The sequence below is a fragment of the Loxodonta africana genome, chromosome 19 (assembly GCF_030014295.1).
Source record: "Loxodonta africana isolate mLoxAfr1 chromosome 19, mLoxAfr1.hap2, whole genome shotgun sequence".
NCBI classification, from domain to species: domain Eukaryota; kingdom Metazoa; phylum Chordata; class Mammalia; order Proboscidea; family Elephantidae; genus Loxodonta; species Loxodonta africana.
The window spans coordinates 75,151,370-75,175,968 of NC_087360.1; positions in this window are offsets into that span (position 1 = coordinate 75,151,370).

The following is a 24,599-nucleotide window of genomic DNA, read 5'->3' on the forward strand; positions in this document are numbered from 1 at the left end:
TGCCCAAAGGTTGACAGACTGATGCCAGTTACTGAACTGTTGCCTAATTCACCCTCTTTTCTTCTCTTTGAAATTCTCTTTTAAAATATCACACACACACACACACACACACACACAAATAGAAATTCATGAAACCAAAACCAAACCCATTCCAACTCATAACAACCCTATGGGACAGAGTAGAACTGCCCCTAGGGTTTCTAAGCCGGAGCTGGTGGATTCAAACTGCTGACCTTTTGGTTAGCAGCCTGAGCTCTTAACCACTGCGTCACCAGGACTCTTAAAAATTAAGGCTGTCGACATACAGTTCGCCAGTCTCTTGGAGGAATTAGTGTAACTTCAGTGTAGCTGGACCAGATTAGAAATGAGCATCAACTGACCTGCCTAGATTTCTGAGATGCCCCAACCCCCCCGCCCCCATTCCTGGTTAACACCAACTACTTAGAGTTTACTTCTGAAACACTGTCTCGGGCTGCCATAATGAAATACCATAAAGTTGGTGACTTTAAAGAACAGAAATTTATTTTCTCACAGTTCTGGAGGCTGGAAGTTGAGATTCAGAGTATTGGCAGAGCTATGTTGTCTCTGAAGGCTCTACATTAATATCCTTCCTTGTCTCCTCCATATTGTTAGGCCCAGGCATTTCTTGGTGTTCCTCGCCTTTTAGATATATCTCTGCATGATATCTGTCATCCCTGGGTGTCCCTGTGCCTGTGTCCTCTCAAAAGACACAACTGTGAAAGGACTGGGACCCACCATACTCCAGTATGATCTCCTTAATTGACAGCATCTACAAAGAAAAATCCTATTTCCAAATAAGGCCACAGGTGCAGGAGTTAGGACTTACAGCGTATCTTTTTGAGGGACACAGGGCTTTAAGAGACCATAGCTGTGGAGACCTTTGATCACAAACCAGTAGTATTTGGGAGAAGATTCTGATTTGAGAGATAACTGTAGCCATTGGGCACTAACTAAACTAAATCACAGTGACTTTTACATGAAAATACAGGCTTTCTTCCATCCTTGTGGGGGAGATGAGAAGTACTTACCTATGAGTTAAATTTTAAAGCTGGTTAAAAGAAAAGAGGAAACTAAAGGAAATCTGGTCTCCTCCATCCAGGCTGTCTATCTGGGAACTGAGGGAAACACCAAAGAAGAGGTCCATCAGGTGAATGCTTTGCCTGTTACTGAATCCATCTCGGATTTCAACAGTCTGCCAAAAATGCTGTAGGCATTCACTAAGCGGGGCTCACTGCCTGATGGTGTTGCTGAGAGATACCAGCCTCTTCATCATTTTAGAAAATGGTAAGTTGGAATGCCAGTCTCTTAGTAATGAGACTGAGTGGCTTCAAAGGCATTGTGGTTGCTATTTCTACGATTCTCAGCCACTTTGGGATACAAGATGAGTCTCACTGGCAGGTGTTAGATTATCAGGAATATTAAGCAGCCGGCATTGGCAAACTACACCTCCCTCTGCCTTCCTGCCAGGAATTCCTGCCCTCCGGCTTAGCGTCACATATGCTTGTTCACTAAAGCCCCTGTCATTTCAAGGAGACAGAATTGGTGTCATCATTCAAGCATGCTCAGAAACAATGAACAAATAACATCACCCGTATTGTCCCAGAGTCTTACACAAAACCCTTTTTATCTCCCCCCCCCCTTTTTTTTTTTGCTTTTTCCATGGGTCACTCATAACCTGCCACAGTGGACCCCACTGAGGTGAATCCTGTCTGGCTCAAAGGAGAAAGCGGGTCTCAGCGGTTGTTTGCAGCGTTCAGCATGCTGTAAAATGGATCCGATACCCTATGTCGGTGCGTGAGCAAGGGCAGCCAAGCCTCAGGTCTGCAAAATGAAATCAGAAAACAGCATTTCCAAGAACTCTGTCTCATACTGTCTGAACGCAGCCCACTTTGGTAACATCGTTTTTGCCTTTTAATCATAGGCTCCTTTGATTTATCAGCCACTCTTAAGAGAGAGCCCACAAGTTTATCGACTGGGAATCTCGCACAGATGCCTGATTAAGGCCATTAACATAATGAAGCTGTGAAATTTTCTGATTAAAAAAATTATGAAAATCCAAGCCGTCATAACAAAAATAATCACTTGACTGTATGTATCAATTATATATTTGTATATGCACATATAGAATTAAAATACAACCATGTATATATTATATATACATAGATATAATTAAAATACAATTATGTATAATTAAAACATTCTCACACCATTGCTAATACTGGAACATAAAACCATTTTCTTCTTACATTACGGTGGGGAGAAGGGGAGAGAATTGAGGTTGAGGAATTAAGGTAGCTAATTTAAGCTCTGCCTTTCACATTCGTAAAAATTTTCTAGTTTGACCTCTAATTACATTTTTTTTTCCTTAGGTTCATGCTTTTCTACTACTCTAGCTAAAAAAAAAAAAAAAAAAGTTTTTTTCTTTTTCTTAGCTTTTACACTGTGCTTCAAATGACAGATCTTCTTGGACACTATCTGTGTGGCCGTTCTTTATGACTTCCTCTCTCTTCCAGTGTGAAAACTTACCTATTGAAGAAAAAATTAAATACTGTGTTTCCAAGACTTTCCTTTTTCTTTCCAGAATAAAAAATGCTGCAAATGTGTTCTATTTCTATCACGCATCCTATCTGGATGAGCAGGAGAAGGTTGTGGTTGTGGGTTGGATGTCTACTTGCCGCCTTGGATTTATTGTTTAGAAAACAAGTAAATTATCTATTAGCCAACTCTCCTCTCTCTCTCAATCTGCCTGTGCCACTCACACACCAGAATTTAAAGGGAGACACCATTCGTTCAATATTTTTTGAGCATTTAACATATACCTAGCAATGTTTTAAGGCTTGGCGTGAATGAGGTAGAAAGTGTCTCTGCTCTCCTATCTCCGTATGAGAAAACAGATAAACAGCCAGACAACTAAATAAGCCAGAAAAATACACAGTGATCCATGCTATGCAGACAATTCAAAGAGGCTGGTGTTACTGAGTGGCCACTTTAGACTGGGGGAAAGAGACTTCTCCGAGGATATACCATTTCAGTTGAGATCTGAATAATGCCTAGCTTACTCTACACCTGCACCTACAGCTGAATTTAGCCTGGAAGAAAACACAACCATGCTGAGGGAGCCTCAGTTGAAATTCACGACCACAGACCTCTGGAGGACCCTTGGCACCGCTAGCAATCATGTTACGTTTTCCGAGTCCATTTCATATCTTCTAGTTCTTCAAGCCTCTGGTACCTTCTTTTCTCACTCTCTGTTAAGGCCCTAAGTGGTACAAATAGTTAAAGCACTCAGCTGCTAACTGAAAGGATGGAGGCTGAGTCCACCCAGAGGTTCCTTGGAAGAAAGGCCTGTCAATTTACTTCTGAAAAATCATCCACTCTGACACTCATGGTGTCGCCATGAGTCGGAGTCGGCTCAGTAGTAACTGGTTTTCGTTAAGGCTGTTATGTTCCATAACAGGAAATAGAAGCAATTAAGAGAGGTGTTTCCTAAACTGCCAATACTGCATCTGCCCATTTATGCTGTTTCTCCTGTTATTCTGGATGCACTCTCCGGGTTCCTATCGAAGGCCACTCCTTCCATTTCTGCACTAGATCCTTTGCCTTCTGACCTGCCCTGTGCCACGGCTTCAGCTCCACTCCCCTGTCTCTTCACTCCACTCCCCTGTCTCTTCACTCCACTCCCCTGTCTCTTCAGTCCACTCCCCTGTCTCTTCACTCTCCTACATCTTCAGTATTTACGTCACTCCCCAATCAGGCCAATCATCATTTCAACCTGAGTATGGAGACTGCTTCGCATTGCTCACAGTAACAGCCAAAGTTTTACGTTGTTTTTTATTACCGAGTTCTACAGGATCCGGCCTCAGTGCTTGTCTGATTTCCTCCATGACTTTCTTCCTCTGCTCCCACCACACTGGCCTCCTTGCTCTTCTGTGAACATGGCATAGCACATTTCCATCCCATGGTTTTTGTATTTCTGCGGTCTTCTTACTTGGCTTATCTTCCTCCAGTGTCTACGTGACTCACCCTCTTTGTTCAAATATTTCTTGTGAGATATTCCCTACACCTGTTTAAAACCCTCACCATTACCCTGTCATTCACTATATTCTTTGCTTATTTTTTTCTCTATATAATTTATCATTATTTGAACCAACATCCCAGTAAACCCGGTGCTGTTGAACCAACATGTGTTATTTATTTATATCCTTTATAGTCTTGCCTTTCACGGTTTACTAGACTATAAGTTCCAAAAGAGCAGGACTTATTTTTTTTTTTTAACTTAAATTCTTGTGTTTTTTGTTTGATTTTGTTTTACTATAGCTTTATCACTGGAGGGTAAAACAAAACTTTTCACAAAGCAGGGCCTCACTACATGTTTGTTCAATGAACTGACTCTGTTAAAGGATGAGCTAGTCTTACAGGGTTCATGAGAAGGAGCATTCCAGGCAGAAAGAATAGTTCAAACAAAGTCCCTTATAGAGAGAAAAAGCTTGGTGGGTTTAAGGAAGCCACAGAAGACCAACGTGGCTAATGCAGAGTGAGAGAGTTGAGAGTGGTCCAAGATACTTCCTCCTGAACAAGGCTTTGAAATGGTTCTAAATGGTTCACTCATGGCCAGTGGAAACAAGGCAGGGCTTCAAACAGGTCTAAGAGGTTCAGTCTTGGTCGAGGGAAACAAGGGCAATGTATGCGTTGCATAGTAACAAAATCTCTTGTGTGTCAGAAGAATTGAAGAGAGGAAGAAAGGTGGACACCGAGGCAGTAAATTATATAAGTCAAAACTTAGCTTTGTAACACTTTGATAAATCAGGTCCTTCAGTTTTTGATTATTGAATGAACTATACATTTAAATTGCCACACTTGGAAAACTATACCTTATACTACATAATGGTCTTTACAGAATCTGCTGTGGTACCTCAACACTACTTTGACCCTTGAAAATCACTCCTTGGTTCTGGTTTTTTCCCTCTTCTTGCCCATCTTATTTTTTTAAAGATCCAGCTTTTTGTGTGGGTAAATCTTCCACAATGATGCAGCCATTCTATAAACTCTTTTATTTTCTCTAATAAGCACTATTCTAGGATGGTGGCCATTGGGTCTTTAATCTTTCCAACTGGAAAATGAGATTACATTTTTATCACACAAAGTTGATGGTTCCTTCAAAATAAAAAAAATAGATCTAATGTATTGTCTTGGGCTGAGTTCTCTAGAGAAGCAAAACCAGTGAAGCATCTATATATTTATGCATAGAGATTTATATCAAGGAAATGGTTCATATGGTTGTGATATAAATGGTTCATTTTTATCAAGAAAGTTCCAAGTCTGTGGGTCAGTCAGGCAAGAGGCTTCTCCTGAATCATGTAGCTGCAGGTGTTGGTGATCAGCAGGTGAGACAACAGGCCTCTGGCACACAGACTGCAGATGTGGACAAATCCCATGACCAGCAGGTAAGCTGCTAGCTCAAGTCCCAAGAACTGGAGGTCAGATGAGCAGGAGCCAGCTGCAGGATCCAGAGCAAACAAAAGCCCACGAGAAAGTCCACCTATATTGGATGCAGGTCACACCCCCAAGGAAACTCCCACCCAACTGATTGTTTACTCACAGCAGATCCCATCTTGGAGGTGATCACATCATTATCCACCACATTATACCACTGCCAAACTACATCACAACTGCCAAACCACCGAAAATCATAACCCAGCCAACTTGACACACAACCTTAACCATTACACATATACTGTAGAATTCACTGGAAATTATTGTCAAGGGTGGTGAAGGGTTTGATATTTTAAGCTACTTGCAATCTAACAAGTTAGCTGCAACAGTTTCATGAATGTAAGTAGAAGACCTCAGACTCCTGGTCAGAGATAGAAATAGCTGTAGCTAGAGTATCTGCATTTTGGTATCATTTTCCTGAGCTCTGATTCCCACAGGAAATACAAAGAGAGCCAGATGGCACCTGAACATGCAGTGGGTTGCACTACAAGAGAAGGATCTTAAGCCTTGGGAACCCAAGTTTTTTGTACTAGGCAGTAAGCATGCCTGACTTTTGCTCCAGAGGGAAACATTACCTTTATTATACTGGACAGTAAGCATGACTGACCTTTGTTCCATGGAGACAAACTATCTTTCTAAGCCATAAGCAAGCCTGCTCTTTGCTCCAGAGGGAGACACTTGTACCTTCCATTGCTGTTTTCTGTACAAACATCCTTTTAAACGACAGCCCAGAACAAACAACAGCCCATGTCTCATTTGCAAGAAATGCAGAAATGTGAGATAGCCATGAAGAACTGCCTCCCCACAATATCTGCCCTGCATTTCTATAACGTACCAGATTCAGATGAATTTTCTCATGAGTATGCCACTTCAAAAACCACCTTATTAATCCTACTGACACAGTCTGGAGCCAAATCCTTCCAATTAACTGTGGATAGCATTTAATTAAGGCTATTGCCAACAGGACTCCAAGCAGCAATAGCGACCTCAACTATAGCCACTGGGACCTTGGACACAACCAGCTGAACAAATCCCGTTAACCATCAGGGTTTACCTTAGAAAGCCAGGTGGCTTCCTAAGTTTCTGTATGAACCTTTTCACTTGGCCCAAGGCATTAATCTGATTACTGTAGGATGTATTAGCATTTGCACAGCTCTGTCTTGGTCTGCAACAGAGTATAGGGAAATTCTACCATCCATAACAACCTACTGAGGTAAACCTGATTCTTCTGGGCCAAGGTGGCATCATTGGTCAGCTGAAGTCAGGGACAAATTTCACACCACCACTTCTAACTGGAGCACGCTGAGTGTACAGATAACTGCCTGAAGGTTGTGCCTGTATAACGTGCACAGGAAACTCCCTTGATTATTCAAACGTAGCTTCATTTTGGAGGGATCTGTGGAGTCATCTGATGGCTCTGTTATGAGAGCCCCTAAGGTGTGAGTCACTGTGTTTTCAAGTGGAAGTTGAGAAATGCCCTCCTTCCACACAAAAAGTACTGTCCCAAAGGTGTGCACGTGGTGTGCCTAGAAAGAAAGTGCTGGTTTTAATTGTAGGTTTCCCCACGTAGGACCTACATCGGTTTTTGTGCAAAGACTGAGATCGTTCCAGTTGAGTCTGGGCTTTGTTTTACAGGAATTGCTTGAGGATAGTCAGTCTGACCTTTCTGTCCATGCCACCAGCTGGGTAGCATTTGTCCACCCCGTGGAATGACTAAGTAATGGCTGTAGGAATGCATGTGGGGAAGCCATCTGGAGGTGTTGACAAAAAGTTTTGTGTGGGATGTGTAGGAGATGGAGCCATTCTTGCCATTTCTGGCAGACTTCTTGGTAAGGTTTAGGGGAATGTGATAGGATTGTGGTTAAAGTCATCAGGTAGAGGAAGGAAGATCTGGCAGTCAGTAGAATTTCAGGAATGTTTATAGATTCAGAGAGCCTCATTTTCTTTTGTGATGAAGGTTCTGAAGGAGATTTTAAAAGACAAAGATCATTAATGTTCCCTCCTCCTAAAAGCTAAAGGTTTCCTTTCCCAGGTGCCAAAGTCATTGCTCTTTCCACCACCGCAAAATTAGAGTGTTCCATCTGAGTAGCTACAATTTCACCTTTTTTCAATCATCCCTTAGGCTCAGACCTTTTTTTTTTTTAATCAAGAAGGATCAGGTGCAAAAGGGAAAAGGAATTTTTTTCCAAAATTTACGAAATATTATGTTGCCCACTTTGGTTCTCATAGGCCCATGTAGGGGGACTTGGCGAGCAGTGCAGTTAACCAAGTGGTCATCATTCTTATGATCTAGGACCAAGTCAATACAAGAGAATTAAGGTTAAATTCCCTAAGTTCTCTTTTGCCTAAAATGCCACCCAGAGGGTGTACCAAACAACTGGCCTAGGGGTGCTGCTAGGGGAAAGAAAAGAGGCATCATGTCCAAGAAGAGTTAAGGGCATACTCCCCAATTCTCAAATTCATTCTATTAAACCTCTACTCATTTTTTCCTAATCACTACTCAACGGGCAGCCAAGATGAGATGATTCCTTTGTGGCGACAGCTTTATTCAATGACTAAACTGACTTACTAAGGGAGGTAGACCAGAAGAAGGTGAGGGCGCTGAAGTTGGAAACCTTTCTGAGTCAATATTTTAGGAGGCCATTGAAATGCTCAAAATGCAAACTTGTCCTCAGCCCAAGGTCCTACTGGGCTCAAGCACTCCCTTCCTTCCTTCCTCTTTTCCTTCCTTCCTCCCTCCCTCCCTCCCTTCCTCCCTTCCTCCCTCCCTCCCTTCCTCCCTTCCTCCCTTCCTCCCTCCCTCCCTTCCTCCCTCATATTCTGGATTCCATGTCCTTTAACATTATGCCTTTAAATGTACCAAGTCAAAACCTCTGTTACTGGGCGGAAACCCCAGGTTTCGCTCAGCGTGACTCATATCGCCCAATCAACGAGACCCAGGTGGGAGAGTGTAAAGGTGAATTTATTTTGTTGTGCAAGAAAACGAAGCAATAGGGGCTGTTACTCCCAAGACTGAGACGGTGAGGGAAAAAAGTTATTTTTAAGGGATTTACAAGCAGTGAGTTCGTACAAGTTACATCAGCAACATTCTCAGTCATACCTTGAAGGCACCAGGATCTTCACAGGGTTGGCCAAGCAAAGAAACCGCATCAGATGCAGATTGCGAGGCTGACCAAGCAGTGGAACTGGAGATGGTGAGGGTGGGTCCAGCAAGCTGCAGTGGGATTTTCTGCAGCCTGGCGACCTCTGTATTACCTCCACTTAGGAATTCTTTTTGGAAACCCTGGTGGTATAGTGGTTAAGTCCTACAGCTGCTAACCAAAAGGTCGGCAGTTCGGATCCAGCAGGCATTCCTTGGAAACTCTATGGGGCAGTTCTACTCTGTCCTATAGGGTCACTATAAGTTGGTTTTTTGGTTTGAGGAATTCTTTGCCTGCGCTATGCCTCCACCAAGGAGCTGAAATTGGCTGAGGCAACAGAACAATGCCTTTGTGGCTAACATCAATTTAAATTTATAACCTACACACTGAAGTGTACTCTTATTGCTTCCCGATAATCCTGTATTTGCCTAATCCCACTCCCTTATGTGACTATTTCAAAACTTCTCCTCTGCCCTCAAACCTTCAACACCTACTCTCTGCTTCGCATTCTGTCCTGATAACCTTTCTTCCTATTTCATGGAGAAAATAGTATTAATCAAAAGAAAGTCCACAAAACTCCCACCACTGTCAGTATGTGCTCCATTTTCACTGCCTGTCCTCCTGGGTGACTTGCCTCTCTCTGCTCCTTTCCCAGGCAAACCACTTCATTGGGCTTTGGGTTCCAGCCCTTTTCACCTACTCAGGACATGGCTCTCATCATTCTACTTTCTCTCTCCTGCATTATTACATGGCACTTTTATTGTATCATTTTTAACAACAAAAAAATGTGTTGCTGTAGTTCACATGTTAAAAAAAAGTAAAACTCTCTCCATGTAATCTTCTGGTCATTACCCCATTTCTTTACATCTTTGTTAAGCGACTTTCGTGCTAGGGAATAAACAGTTCCCCATTGCCCCTACTGGAATGCTCGTGACCCTTTCAGACCTAATTCAGCCCCTCTGGAAGTAAGAGCTCACCTGCCACCTTCTCCTGGGTCACTGAGAATACACTATATTCCAAACCTTTGCTAAACAGTCTGTGTACGTCATTATCCTTAATTCTCACTAAAGCCCTATAAGGTCATTGTCTTTAGGTGCCGTCGAGTCAGTTCCTACTCATAGCGACCCTATGCACAACAGAACGAAACACTGCCCAGTCCTAAGCCGTCCTTACAATTGTTGTTATGCTTGAGCCCTATAAGGTAGATAAGTTTATTGCAATTTCCATTTTATACATTAAAAACAAAAATTAAAAATAAAAAGGAGGCCAGGAAAGGTGAAATAGCTTGCTCAGTGTCAAACATGTTAAAGCATCTGGATTTGAACTCAGATCTCTCCAACTCAAAATCTGTTGTCATAACCACTACATGACTGGTCCTCCCAATATACCAACCGGAATCGACTCAATGGCAGAGGGTTTGGTTTAGTTTTAATCATACCAAGTTAGACTTAGGCCATGGCTTATTTTTTAGGAGGACCTAGCTGTAATATTTCTGACACTTTTAATCCTTTATTACTAAATCTTTATTTAAAAACAACTTTTTGATGCTATGCATTTTCATTAATTCTGGCTTGCTGATTCAAAGACCAATTCAGAATTTTCGATGAGTTATGGATTTTGACATACATGATCTAGTAAGATCAGCCATCAATAACGTGAGTGGCACTGAGGCACCATCAATCTGTGATATGACTATATACCAACAAGAGCTAGTTTACTGTGAGCTCTTTTCTATTAGATTACATGGGGAACCTCTGGCTTTCCAAATACGACATAGAAAGACCAAAACAAACCATCAGAGCTCCCTAACAATCACATAGAAAGCCATAATCATGCTTGAAAGCCTTATCTCACAGAAATAAAGGTAAAAAGTCAAAAGTTGACAAAACTAACACATCCAGGAAGCATCACCTAATAGAATGCTCAGCCTACACAACTGTGCGTCTCCAACTCAGGTCTGCTGAGCTTCACGCATTTTAAAAGAGACCCACCTTGACGCTAAATGCATTAGAATCGCAATAACATACGACCTATGAGGTCCAGAGGCATGAAAATTGGCTGGTATACCGTTACATCAATAGTAACGAAAGGGTTTTAATATATAAGTCTGCTTTTGATATGGGTTTACAGTGGTGTTGTCCTGATAATAAAGACAAGGTTGACTGACTTGTTGCAGAAAAGACACACTTGGCTTCTGCTCTGCTAGGAAGCCCCTTTCCCCAGAAATAATTACTTCCACTACCACTTAAGACTTTAGTGTCTTTTAAAAATCCCAGTTCCTGGGAGATATTTAAGATATGTCATTCACGTGTTCAGAATTTTACCTAGAGGGCCACCAAATGGGATGTTAGGAGCAGCATCCCTACGCGAGAAAAAAGACCAGGTTGGGAAGTTAGCAGCCTCAAAGACACAATTGCCAAATTCAAAAGTCTGTGATACACAATTTTTTAAGGATTCATTTTCAGTAAGAATGTTTGTCTTTCCACATTTTGTTCCCTGTGTGAGAGGAATAAAAAATCTTAAACAAATGTAAATATTTGCATTGAAATGTGAGACTAAAAAAAGTGCTATTAAGTCTAGCTGGTAAGATCCTAAAAGCGGGAGCCGATATCAGGCATTTTCTGTGAATAATGTCTAGTAGACTGGCATGTGATCGTTACCGCACCATGGCAAGTGTGTGCTCTGAGCTCGCTTCCTAAATTAAGATGCAGAAAAGTCCACAGCAAAGTTGCCTGAAAATGAAGATGGGAGGAAATATAACTATATATCCCCTAGCTACAAATAAAATTGTAACTACAATTATTCCTGATGGCTCACAAAACAGTCATAGACTCCAAGATTACTACAAAGAGTGGTATTTAGTGAGGCAATCAAATTAATCTCTCTGTCTATTAAATCTTTTCAGTGAGCCTGATGACTGTTGTGTTTCTAAACTTTTCAGGGACACCTCTCTACTCTTTGGCTTAGTGTTTTCAATCCTGAGGGCATTTTGGGAGATCACCGGTACAGAGTTGAGGGGGAGTAAGAGAGAAAGTTTAAAGAAAAATATGACAATGTATGTGCCTGCTGAGAGAGCACGTTTATGGATGAAATCATATTTGTGTGATGAAATTCCTTCACAAATTATGTTGTAGAAATCATTAAGCTCTGCTATTTCTTGTTAAAGCTTTTTAAGTACCATTCATGAAAAGATAAAATGACCATCCGTTTTGGTATCTTGCAGCTTAGGTCTATAAATAGCAGAGTAAATGGGAGCAGCACTCAGAGGGTGAGTTGATTAAAAACTCAGAGAAGGACAAGACTTGAAAAGCCACGGTGAGGATTGTGAAAGAGTTGTGGGAGGCTGGGTGTGGTTCCCCTTAAAGGTCCACGATGCATGTACCCTCTCTGTGCCTTTGTCTTGTTCAAAAACAACAAGACAAACTTCTCCTAAAAGGTGGGATAATATTTGCCACATAAAGAAAGCCTCATAATACTATGGGAGGGGTTTCCTCTCACTGGATGTTGTCTTAGCTTGAGTTCTCTAGGAGCAAAACCAGTGAGACTGATACAGATTTACTAAAAGGGATTGGCTCACACAGTTGTGGGGCTGGCAAGTCCAATATCCATAGGTCAAACGGCAGACTAGACTTCTGCTGGCTTATGTCCCAAGATCCATAGGTCAGGTGACAGGAAGAGTGCAGGGTCACAATACAGAGCAAGTTCTGCCAGAATATCCATTTATGTTCTGAGGCAGACAACACCCCCAAGGACGCTCCTCTTTCAACTGACTGGTTGATCAAATCAGATGGCATTATGGAAAATGATTACATTGTATTATATTATATTGCATTACATTACGAAACAGGAATCAGCCCAGTATCTGGCTGTCTTGGTTATCTAGCGCTGTTATAACAGAAATAACACAAATGGATGGCTTTAACAAAGAGAAATTTATTCTCACAGTCTAGAAGGCTAGAAGTCCAAACTCAGGGTGCCAGCTCTAAGGGAAGGCTTTCTCTCTCTGTCAGCTCTGGGGAAGGTCCTGGTCATCATCTTCCCTGGCCAAAGAACTTCTCAGCACAGGGATCCTGGGTCTAAAGGCTGCGCTATTCTCTTCGCTCTTGTTTCTTGGTGGTATGAGGTCCTCATGTCTCTGCTCACTTTTCTCTTTTATATCTTAAAAGAGATTGGCTTAAAACACAACCTAATCTTATAGATTGAATCCTGCCTTATTAACATAACTCCTCTAATCCTGCCTCATTAACATCATAGAGGTAGGATTTACAACAAATGGGAAAAACACAGCAGGTGACAAAATGGTGGACAGTCACACAATACTGGGAATTATGGCCTAGCCAAGTTGATGCATATTTTTGGGGGGCACAATTCAATGCATGACATTGGCCAAACCACTGAGAATCATAGACTATCAAGCTGACACAGATGCCTTTATAGAAAAAGGGTGTAAGTGGATGATGCTGTTGAAGTTATTGAGTAATAAGGGCCATGAAGAAGGTTATGGTGGGGGAAAAAAAAAAAAAGGTTATGATGGGGGATTTGGAATGTGAGAGAGAATTCAAGAGTCCTGGTAAAAGACATCGCCAGCTGAAAGCAGATTTGCTTCTAGTCTTTAAGCTCTTTCTATCTGCCCCCTAAACCTTAACCTCTTATCAACTCTTCTCCTTAGAGAAGAATCTTCGATAATACCTGCATTACAGAGGGGACTAGACCCCGAAAACTGCGGTACCGGTAAACACCACTCTTGAGCCGTCCACTCCTTTTTTAGGAAATGCCACATAGGAATAGAATGAGGAATACTTGAGAGCTCAGTTAAGGCAGAACATTCATAAACCACATTTCTTAAAAAATATTTATTGTGTTTTAGGTGTATGTTTACAGTGCAAATTAGTTTCTCAAATTACACACGAACTATTTTGTGACATTGGTTACAATCCCCACAATGTGTTAGCACGCTCCCCCTTTCCCTTTATATCCCAGGTTTCCCGTGCCCATTCGTCAAGTTTTCCTGTCTCTTCCTGCCTTCTCAACTTTGCTTTGGGGCAGGTGTTGCTCATTTGGATTCGTATACTTGATTGAACTAAGAAACACATTCCCCACAAGTGTTATTGTTTGTTTTAAAGGCTTGTCTAATCTTTGACTGAAAGGTAGACTTAGGGAGAGGCTCCAGTTATTAAACACATTTTTAATGCCTATTTTCACAGAAGAGAGTGGCAGGGTGATGTGGGAGACACTGGGTGAAATCCCACATTGTGGGCATGAAAAGCCCAGACAATAACCAATCACTAGCTAATTAACGGAGCCCTGGTGGCACAGTGGTTGAGAGCTGGGCTGCTAACCAAACAGTGGGCAGTTCCAATCTACTAGCTGCTCCTAGGAAACCCTGTGGGGTGGTTCTACTCTGTCCTGTAGAGTCTCTATGAGTCAGAACCAACTCAAGGGCACATAACAACAATAGATAATTAACACTTTTCTTTCTTGTGAAAACATGTGGGATTAGTAAACTGATGGCTGGTCATTTTTCTCAAGTAAATTCCAGTAAGATTCAGGTATGCTTTCTCAAAAGATTAACTATACATGTTGCGATATGAAAATATGAATATTTGTTACATTTTTATAAAATGTTTCTTTGTCCAAAAATTAAGCCTGTTTATTTGACATTTTATATCTTTGTTAGACTATAAAGAAGGACCTGCCCCTTCCTACATCAAATAAAGCTAAAAAAAAAAAAAAAGTCTGGGATTGGACTTCACCAATAAACTCCAAATTTGTTAAGAGGGTTGTGACAGGCAGGGACGATTACCCAGTAGGTATGCACCAGCTTGCATTGAGCACGGAACACACGGGCTCGATGGTATTTACTTGCTAATCTGTGGTGAGCAATTTCACATGGGTTTCACAACATCTTTAACGTGGTGGGGGACAGGTGAAACTGTGCACCGCAGATTGATGGTGGGAAGGCACAATTGGGCCCATGCATACCTTGCTTATGGTGTAACCCAGCCCTGGGACAGGGATGCCATTTGGGGCCCACGATTTCTTCTCAAAGGGAGTTAATAAAAATGGCCAGAAGACCTCTCCTCTGTGAAGTAGTTGCCGAATCACAAGCTGTGTGCTATCCTCCTACTCCTGAGCCCAGTAAGCCAGCACAGCCATGGTGGGCTGAATAATGTACCCCCTCATGGCTGTCCATGTCCCAATCCCTGGAACCTGTGAATATATTACTTTGCAAGTGTGAGTAAATTGAAGATTTTGAAATGGGGAGCTTATCCTGAATTATCTAGGAGGACCCAAGGTAATCACAAGGGTTCCTATAAAGGAAAGAGAGGGACAGGAGAGTCAGAGAAAATGAGACGGCAGACACAGAGTTTGGAGTGATGCAGGCCCGCCAGTCAAGGAAGACAGGCAGCTCTGGAGTCTGGAAAAGGTAGCAAACAGAATCTACCCTAGAGGCTTCAAGGGAATGCAGCCCTGTGCAAACTTTGATTTTTAGCCCACTAGGACTGATTCTGGACTTCTGACCTCCAGTACTACAATTATGTTGTTTTAAACCACTAAATTTGTCATAAGGTTACAGCACCTCTAGGAAATGAATACAAATTTTGGTACCTGGAAGTGAAGTACTGCCGTAACAAATACCTGAAAATGTGTACGTGGCTTTGGAGTCGAGCAGTGAGTAGAGGCTGGAAGAATTTTAGAAAAGCCTAAATCATCACACCTGGCTGAGAAAAGAGCCAGAGCAAAGACAGGGAGGTGTTAGTGTGCTTGGCACCTGCCCTTTGAGGAGTCTCTTTTGTGTATGGCCTTTCTCGCCATGGTCTTGTAACTCCCACCTGTGACTGGATGGGAATAGACAAATGAGGTAATTGTAGCCCACCAACGGGATTGAACAGCTTGCTAATAATGCAGATAAAGTTCATGGCCCTCGTGTGGGGGTGGGACCATGCAAATAAGGCCTGTGGAATCCTAACGAGGGGATTGGTCAGTTTCGCCATCCCGTTCCACTTGAAATGAGCCATCCCAGTCACACTGGGCTTCCTAGTAAGAAAGCTGAGCGCTTTCGGGCGGGAGGGTTGTTCGTGGAATGGGGGTGTTCTGGGTACTTGGTGGGGTGGGGTTTGTCTACTTACAGAGCTAGAGCCGAGCTTCTGCTGAGGCTCCTTGGAAGGAGTGGGGTGTCTCAGGGCACTTATTGGCAGAGCTAATGGAGCTTTCCTAACACTTGCCCAAGCGGGGCAGAAACTGAGGGCCAGAGAGACGCGTGCCTGTGAGCACGCTGAGAAGAGGCTTCCCCATGGAAGAGCTATACTGCCAGCAGTTCTGAACCTGGGTTGTACCCTGTTACTTCTTGAAAAGCTGCATAATCGTGAGTATTGTCTACGAGTTCTGTATAGCCATTGCAATGGATTTTCGAACTAGCAGAGGGGCAGAGAGTGCTGGGGGGAAAGGATGGGGTCAGAATTGGTCATGATGGTGGAGAGAGGAGGCCTGCATGGTTTCCCCTCGTGGGAGTCAGCCTTGGGCTGCTGAGCTTGATTCTCTTTTCCCTTGTGAAGTTAGAGGTCAGAGGCCACCTCCACGCCGTTTTTACAGCCTGTTTAAGGGAAGGTGAACTTCAGAGGGCAGAAGCCACCAGCAGGTTAGCGGGAGGTCTAGGGATGTGGGAGGGCTGGGGAAGGTAACCCTGTGGTGAGAGGGAGGCTCTTGGTGCTGCCCCTGGGGAGACTCTGTCTCTGTGGCTCCAGGACCAGAGCAGATGGTCGCCCTGGTAAGTGGTGTTTCCTCGCTTTGTAGATCTATGTGGAAAATGCTGGGTTTTTTTTCCTTATATTAGGCATGGTTGGAAGTGTATCCATCAAATAACACATGGCTAATCACTTTCTTTTTGGTCCAGAAATCTATCTGTACTTGTCAAATAATCCGCACTGCGGTCAGTCTGAGGAAGGTAGTTGGGTAAGAGACAAAATTTTTAGGTTAACTCAAACAAAGTGTACCTTCTCCCCAAAGTTATTTGTGTAACCAAGTACCCAGGATTTGGCTAAATGTAGCAGAAAAATGCTAATTAATCATGCATTGATGGCCGTTCCAGCACTAAAATTTAAGAAGAAACGGATACATCGGAATTGTGTGCACTGTATTACCTGTAAATAATGCCGAATGAAAACCAATTCACTTCCTCGTTAGTAACCGTGTGATCTTTAGGAACAACCCCTGGGAATGTTGGGTGGGAAGAGGAATGTAAAAATGAGAACAAGGTCAACATCAAAATTTGTGCTTCTGTTCTGAAGACCTGATTCTGGAGGTCATCGTGGCAGCAAGTGAACGATGCTGGAAAGGTGTTTTCAAATTGCTCAAAAAGTGCTTTGTTTTGGAAAACAGGGTGGTTTTTCTCACCCAGTGTATTTGTGACTATTTTTGATCTTTTTTTCCTAGCAGAGAAGGCCTAATGAGCAATAATTATTGACATGCTTATATGTCACAGTAAGCTTAATATTACTCTAATTAGACACAAAGGAGTATAAAACCAGGATAAAATCTGTTAAGATATAAAATAATCTTATAAGCCTATATCTGACTGTAAAATTCTGTAACTTCTTCCAACATGCGTAATCACTTCTGAAATCAAATAACGTTTCTAATTTGGGGTAAGGAAGGTCATATTAAGCAATGAGAGCTGAAGAACTTAACATGACCACAAAATGTTCCTTCCACCAGACAAAAATCAGACGGAATTTTCAGCAGTGTAACAAGTTAGGTACGTTTCAAAGATGTTTCTGCCAGTAGCATTAAAAGCCTGTACATACGCTAGCTTAACGTGTTCAAGAACTAGCCCATATTTTACTGTAGAGATCAGGGATGCTTTATTTTCTAACTTGTATTAGAAAAAACTTTGATATACAAATGATTACCTAACTGTACTATGAACTTTATCTGGTAAAACATGTTGCCTAAGGAGCTTAATAATATTGAACAGACTTGTCAGAAATCTTAGTCTTATAATCCTGAATTTCATTTAAAGTACCTGATAATTTGAAAAAATGCTACATCGTGAGCACCAAGGAATAAGATGGGTAACTTAGATATTTAAATTGTTCTTAATACTCCTTTGTGTTTTATTACTATATTCTTATTACTGTCAATGAGGGATTTTTGTTGGACAAAGAAAACCTATGTAAAAAGGAAACTTCTATTCTCTTAAAAACTTTTCTCTGACCATTCCTGCCTCCTAACTTTTGAGTTAGATTGTTCACATTTGTTCTTTAGCTTAACACTTTCTCCTATTCTTAGACATGCCGTTATTTCTTCTATGAATCTAAGAACATAGAAAATGGAAACATCCCACATACAGGCTTTTGTTCCCTCGCCCATCCACCCCCACTTCAAGAGTTAGACTGCCAGGGGGAAAGTTAGAAATCCAGTTGGAGTCGTCTCCATTATGACGATTTCTTGGGGCAGGTATGGGTCATGGTAACACTGATCTACCAACAACAAAAATCAAACCCGTTGCCGTCGAGTCGATTCTGATTCATAGCGACCCTATAGGACAGAGTGCTACTGGTCATAGTTTCCAAGGAGCATCTGGGGCATTCGAATGGCCAATCTTTTGATTAGCAACTGTAGTAGTTAAGTACCACACCACCGGGGTTTCCATGTAATGCTGATAGTTTTCCACATTTGGCCTTCTTCAGACCCCAGCAATGCTGGACTTTGCCCAGCTAATTTTAGGGAAAGCAGTCAACCCTGTATACTTTCTGTTCTTTAGAACTGTAGTAACAAAACCCTAACTGTGAATATGAATCACTTGAGAATCTTGTTAATCCCAGAACTGTTAGTATCTGTATCAAGACTGAGATTCTGAATGTAACAAGCTCTCAGGTGGAGCCTGTTTCTGATCTGTGGACCGTACTTCAGTAGCAAGTCAAGAACAGTGGTTCTCAAAGTCTGGTCCTTGGACCAGCAACAGCAGCATCACCTAGGAGCCATAGTTCCAAGAAGTACCTGGTGGATTTGAACTGCTGACCTTTTGGTTAGCAGCCATAACTCTTCACCACTGCACCGCCAGGGTTTCTAGGAACTTGTTAGAAATGCAAATTTTCGGGTCCAATCGCAGACCTATTGAATCAGAAATGCTGGGCATGGGCCTCAGCAGCCTGAGTTTGAAAAGTTCTAGGTAATTCTGATTATACACTAAAACTTGAGAAACCCTGGCTTGAAGCACTGTACGTAAAAATGTGTTATTTCTTACATATCAAATTACTATGCAAGATGTTGAATTATAATAAAACTGTTTTCACAGTGTGAAAATAAAACATGCCTTATTTTAAACCAGGAGGCTACACTGTGAGAGTAGATTAAAATAAGTTGCAAACTCTGCATTCTCTATGGAGAGTTGGTATATGAATATTGTTTTTGTCTTCCACATGGCTCAAAAACTAAGGTATCTGGAATATCTTTCCTGATAAACATAGATTATATAAGTTATCTTCTGTCTTGGAAGTTCAGCCAGAATGCTCCTTGGAAGCAAGGATGCTGAGACTTGTCTCACATACTTTGAACATGTTATCGGGAGGGAACAGTCCTTGGAGAAGGACATGGTTGGTAGAGGTAAGTGGAGAAGACCCTTGAAATGGATTGACACAGTGGCTGCAACAGTGGGCTCAAACCTGATGGTTGTGAGGATGGCACAGGACCAGGCAGTGTTGTCATTCATTGTACATGGGGTTGCTGTAAGTCGGGACTGACTTGAAGGCACCCAGCAAGAAATGTAGTGTCCAGAAAGCACCACCTTTTTTCTGCAATTCCAAACACTAAGGTTAAAATGGTAAAGAAAAGGGCAAAATTATCTCTTATGACCATGTTCTAAGGGGATGTAGACATTTAATGGGATTAAAACAGTATTAGAACGTGATCAATGCAGGACAAAAGTCAAATGGACTAGGGAGTGTAGAAAATATTTTAAATACTGGAATTGGTGAGGGGAGGAGGTTGTTGGGGAAGGCTTCCCCGAGAAAGTCAATTTTGAACGAAGACTTTGAAGGAAGGCAAGGAGTGAACCGTGTAGGTACGAGACGTGGGGAAGAGCTTTCCTAGGCTGAAACAAGTGCATAAAAGGCCCTATAGCAGGAACATGTCATGCCTGTTCAAGGAGCAGTGCGGAGACCAGAGTGGCTGGTGAGAGAGCAAGGGCCAAAGGTGTTGGTGAGGTCAGACATAACCAGCAGTTTAATCATAGGGAGCCTCAGAGGCCATAAAGATTTAGGATATTACCCTTGGGAAATAAGGACCACTCAGGTGTAAAAAAGCAGAGGCTATTTTCAAATCTGTTATAGCAAGGGAGTCGGCCACCATCACCTGTGTTTGGCAGAGACTGGAGGGCAAGCAGGTGAGTGGAATTAGCTTTATATAGTAAAATAATAAGGCTTCAGATGTGCCCTGTTTGGAGGACATTGGCATGAGGAAGCTGGAGGCAGGCTAACTTAGAAGCGGAGCATCTTGTGTAATTAGCTGGGAAGTATAACTGACTTTCTATGGTGGTTCCTGAATTGGAAGCAGGGCCAAAAAATAGGAAAGTTGGCAATACTTGATCAAGTGCTGGCTATTCCTGGATCAGTTGCTCAAAGGTAGTGGTTTGGCTTTCTGGACTGGTTGCTGTGTCTGTGGGTCAGAGTTCTCTTGTCTTAAATGGTCTGGCCACTGCCTGTTATATATTCAGTCTCTCATTCTGGAGGAAATGTAGAGCCATTGTTGGATGTGGAACAAAAGAATATAGCAGTTTGGTTTATGCATTAAAACAATCTTCTGCTTCTTATTTGGAGAATAGGTCGTAGGGAGGCAAAGGTGGAAGCAGGGAAACTTGTTATGAGGTTAGTAAAATCTAGGCAAGATATACTGACTGCGATCAGGGTGATACTGGTGAAGGTGTGGGAAGCAGTTCAATTCAGAGAGACTAGAGTCAGCAGGATTTGCCGGCAGAGTGAACATGAGGTATCTGAGAAAGAGGAGTTGAGGATGATTACAAAGAATTTGGCTTGAACAAGTGGAAAGATGGAGGTGCCATCAACTGGGGGAAAGACTTCAGAAGAAGTTAGTGGCAGGGAAGGTAGGAAGTTCAGTTTTGGGCATACTAAGATGTCTACTAAACATTCAAGTGGACATGTCCAGGAGGAAACTGAATAGAGTACAGAGTTCAGGGGAGAAGTCTGGATGGCACATAAACTTGGGATTTCTTGATATATCAAGACCTATTGCCTTTGAGCTGATCCTGAAGGGCAGAGTAGAACTGCTCTGTAAGGTTTCCAATACTAATCTTTATGGGAGCAGATCGCCAGGTCTTTTCTCCCACAGAGCAGCTGGTGGGTTCTAACCACCAACCGTTTTTTAGCAGCCTAACCGTTGTACCACCAGAGCTCCTTTTCTTGATACATAGATTTTACACAGAGCCATGACATTGTAGTGGACTCCCAAGGAGTGAGGTGGGCAGGGCTCAGAACCAGGGACTGAGTCTTCAACCAATCCAAAATAAAGTCAGGGTGATGAGTCAGAACCAGGAAAGAAGACAGTGAGGCAGGAAGAAAACCATGAGAATGCAGTCTGGAAGCCAAGGAAGGACCAACCAAACGTGTCATTTGCTACTCCTATGCTAGCTGAATTTACCACAGGATTTGCAGGTTGGAGAGAGAAGCTTCCTCAGAATGAAGGGAACAGATACTGACTGAAGTAGCTAGGAGAAAACCTGGAAAAAGAATTTTAGACAGTAAATGTATATAACATTTTTAAGAGTTTTCTTGTAAAGATGACAGAAATAACAGCACGATAGTTGGTTGATAAGAAAAATAGGATTTATTTTTCCAGAGGGAAAAGGGATTGCTGGAGCAATGTGCTTGGACAGGTAAGATGGAAAAGGGCCCAGTGCACCTGGAGGGGTCGACTTTGATGGGCACTCACGGGAAGGCAGAGCATGTGAACACATGCTGGCAAAGTAGCCAGATGTAGGAGTATAGGATTATAAAAGTTCTTATGATTGTTCCTAGTTTCTCAGCCAGATAGGAAGTGAGATTATCACCAGAGAACGAAAGAATAACTGTGTTGGAGGTTTGAAGAACGAGAAAAAGTGTGAAAGCGTCATTTAGGAGAGTGGAGGTGTGAACAAGCTTGGGAAATGTAGCATGGTTGTCTTGCAGCCTTGTGTTATAATCAGAGTAAGCAAATGGCTCTAACCTCCACATCTCAGACTTAATAAAAAAGGCTTCTTTAATTCTCTATCTTGTCACATTTCAACAGTGTGGGCGGGGGAGTGGGGAGCTCTGCTGCACACAGTATTTCTGTCTAGTGTCTCCAACCCCATCTCCTCCCTACCCCATCCCCCAACTTCAAATTTTCTGCTGAAATTTCTGCTTGACTCAAAGTACATGGACAGAGTAATGGAAGACTTCTAGGAGTTAGACCAGGAAGTGGTATATCTCACTTATGCCCGTACTCCACTGGCGAGAAATCAGTCCTGGGACTTCACACTATAAAGGAGGTTAAGAAATGCAGTTGAGCTGTGTGCCCTAGAGGAAAAGGAAGCTGGATCTGGTGAACATAAGACGTGCTGGCTGTGGACATGACATTAGAGTGACACCAGACAGCATGGCTGTGTTTCTTTTCAGGTACACTCAGCTGCACGGGTGGTGTGAAGGATATACACACGGATTTAACCAGCACCAGGAGCCCCAGTGGTGCAGTGGCTAAGAGCTTGGCTGGTAACCAAAAAAGGCAGCAGTTCAAATCTACCAGTAGCTTCTTGGAAAACCTGTGGGAGTTCTAGTCTGTCCCATAACCAACACATAGCCTGTCCTGTAGGATCACTGATTCAGAATGGACTCGATTGCAATGGATTTGGTTTTGGAGGGCTTTCTAGAATGAATACTAAGAAGCATGTGAGAGGCAAAGGGGTGGAGGGTGTGGGCAACTGGGTGAATGTAATAACTGACCTCTGAATTTAAATTGAAAAGGGCCATATGAGGGGTGAACAAAGTGAACAATGGCAGGGTCAATGGGCTTCTCTTTAAAGCATACATAGCTCTTCGATAAAGTAGTAAAGACTAAAAGAACTACCTGGAATAAATGATCTCTTCAGGTTTCATTGAGGGTCGTCACTTTGAGAAACAAAAGCCTGCATAAAATGGCAGAGCCAGTTCTTCAGTTACTGATTTCTGCAAGACTGAAAATAGAACAGAAAAAAAATAGAGTGGCTTTTTAAATAAGAGGGTTTGTTCTTTTTGATGATGATCCATTAAAATATTTTGAGCATGTTTCTCATTGACTTAATTTGCATTATTTTTCTCCTAGGACACAGGATGCAAGACTCCATTTATTGGTTTTCTTGTCAAGGCTCTGGGGACATCCAACTTGGATGAGAAGTTTTAATTGTATCGTCAGCAGGCATTAAAGTGCATCTTAAGTTGAAATGTATTTGCTGCCATGAATATAAAGCTCATGAACAAATAAGTACTCAGTGTAAAATTATCTGAGTTTCTTCAGCTGGAGGATTGTAGCCTAAAAAAGGTTCAAAAGGATCACAAAACATTTAGAGGCAGTGGTAGAAAGGGACATTTCAGATAACTTTTCATGTATGTTTTAACTATCTGTATGGAAGTCAAAATATGAAGGAAATGAGGTACACGTTGATACAACCACTAGATGTACAATTTTGAAAAATCCTCGATTCTGATGTCTGCCTGTTAATGAAATAGTGCCAGAAGTAACAATAAATATGGATTTGTGACTGCTATAAAAATATGGACATGGTTGCAACCATTTAGCTCACAGGTTTCACCTGCCTGAATTTGAGAGAGCACATGCACTCCTGGCTGTCTACACCTCAATGGTTGCCATTAGTCCCAAGAAGTGCAGCGTATTGGCAGGAGAAAGAAGACGTGTTCAGATCACTCCCAATGGTAGAAATAAACAGAAACCCATTGGTAGTAGTGTGAGGGTGTATATGTAAATATACTTTCCTTGGCAGTGAAATTTTTTCTGTCGTGCTTTAGGTGAAGGTTTATGGAACAAATTAGTTCCTCATTAAATAATACGTGTAAATTATTTGTGACATTGGTTGCCAACCCCACAACCTATCAACACTCCCCTTTTCGGCCTTGGGTTCCCTATTACCAGCTTTCCTGTCCCCTCCTGCTTTCTTGTCCTTGTCCCTGGGCTGGTGTGCCCGTTTAGTCTCATATGTGGCTGAACTACATGTATTACGGTTTTATGGGCCTGTCTAATCTTTGGTTGAAGGGTGAATCTTAGGAATGACTTCAATACTGACTGAAGTGTCAGAGGGCCCTGTTCTCCAGGTTTTCTCAGTTCTTGTGAGACTAGTAAGCCTGGTCATCTGTTACGAGTTTGAACTTGGTTCTACATTTTTCTGTAGATCTGTCTGGGACCCTGTTAGAGCAGTCAGTGGTGGTAGCTGGGTACCATCTACTTGTGCTGGACTAAGTCTGGTGGAGGCTGTGGTAGTTGTGGTCCATTAGTCCTTGGACTCATCTTCCCCTTGTGTTTTTGGTTTTCATCATTCTCCCTTGCTCCAGATGGGGTGAGGCCAGTGGGGTATCTTAGATAGCTGCTCACATATGTGAGTACACCTTTAAAAAGTGTGCCTTATTTCACTAATCCTAATATGTCACAGAATATAACACACAGCGTTATTTAACGTAATGCTGGGAAAGAGAATATGTTAGCATAAATCCACAACACAACGTGTTCATGTCGCTGAGAATTTACATTTTATACTTGAAGAGTTTACTTAAACGTAGACATTGTGTGTTCAACTGAACTAAAATGTAATAGAACTAGATTGCTTAAATTACTCTAAAAGTTCTTCCAGTTCGGAGTGTGACTCATCTGAAATAGTTCTCAACTCAAGGTAGCTGGGTTCTCTGTGCCATTCAGAGTATAGGTGGT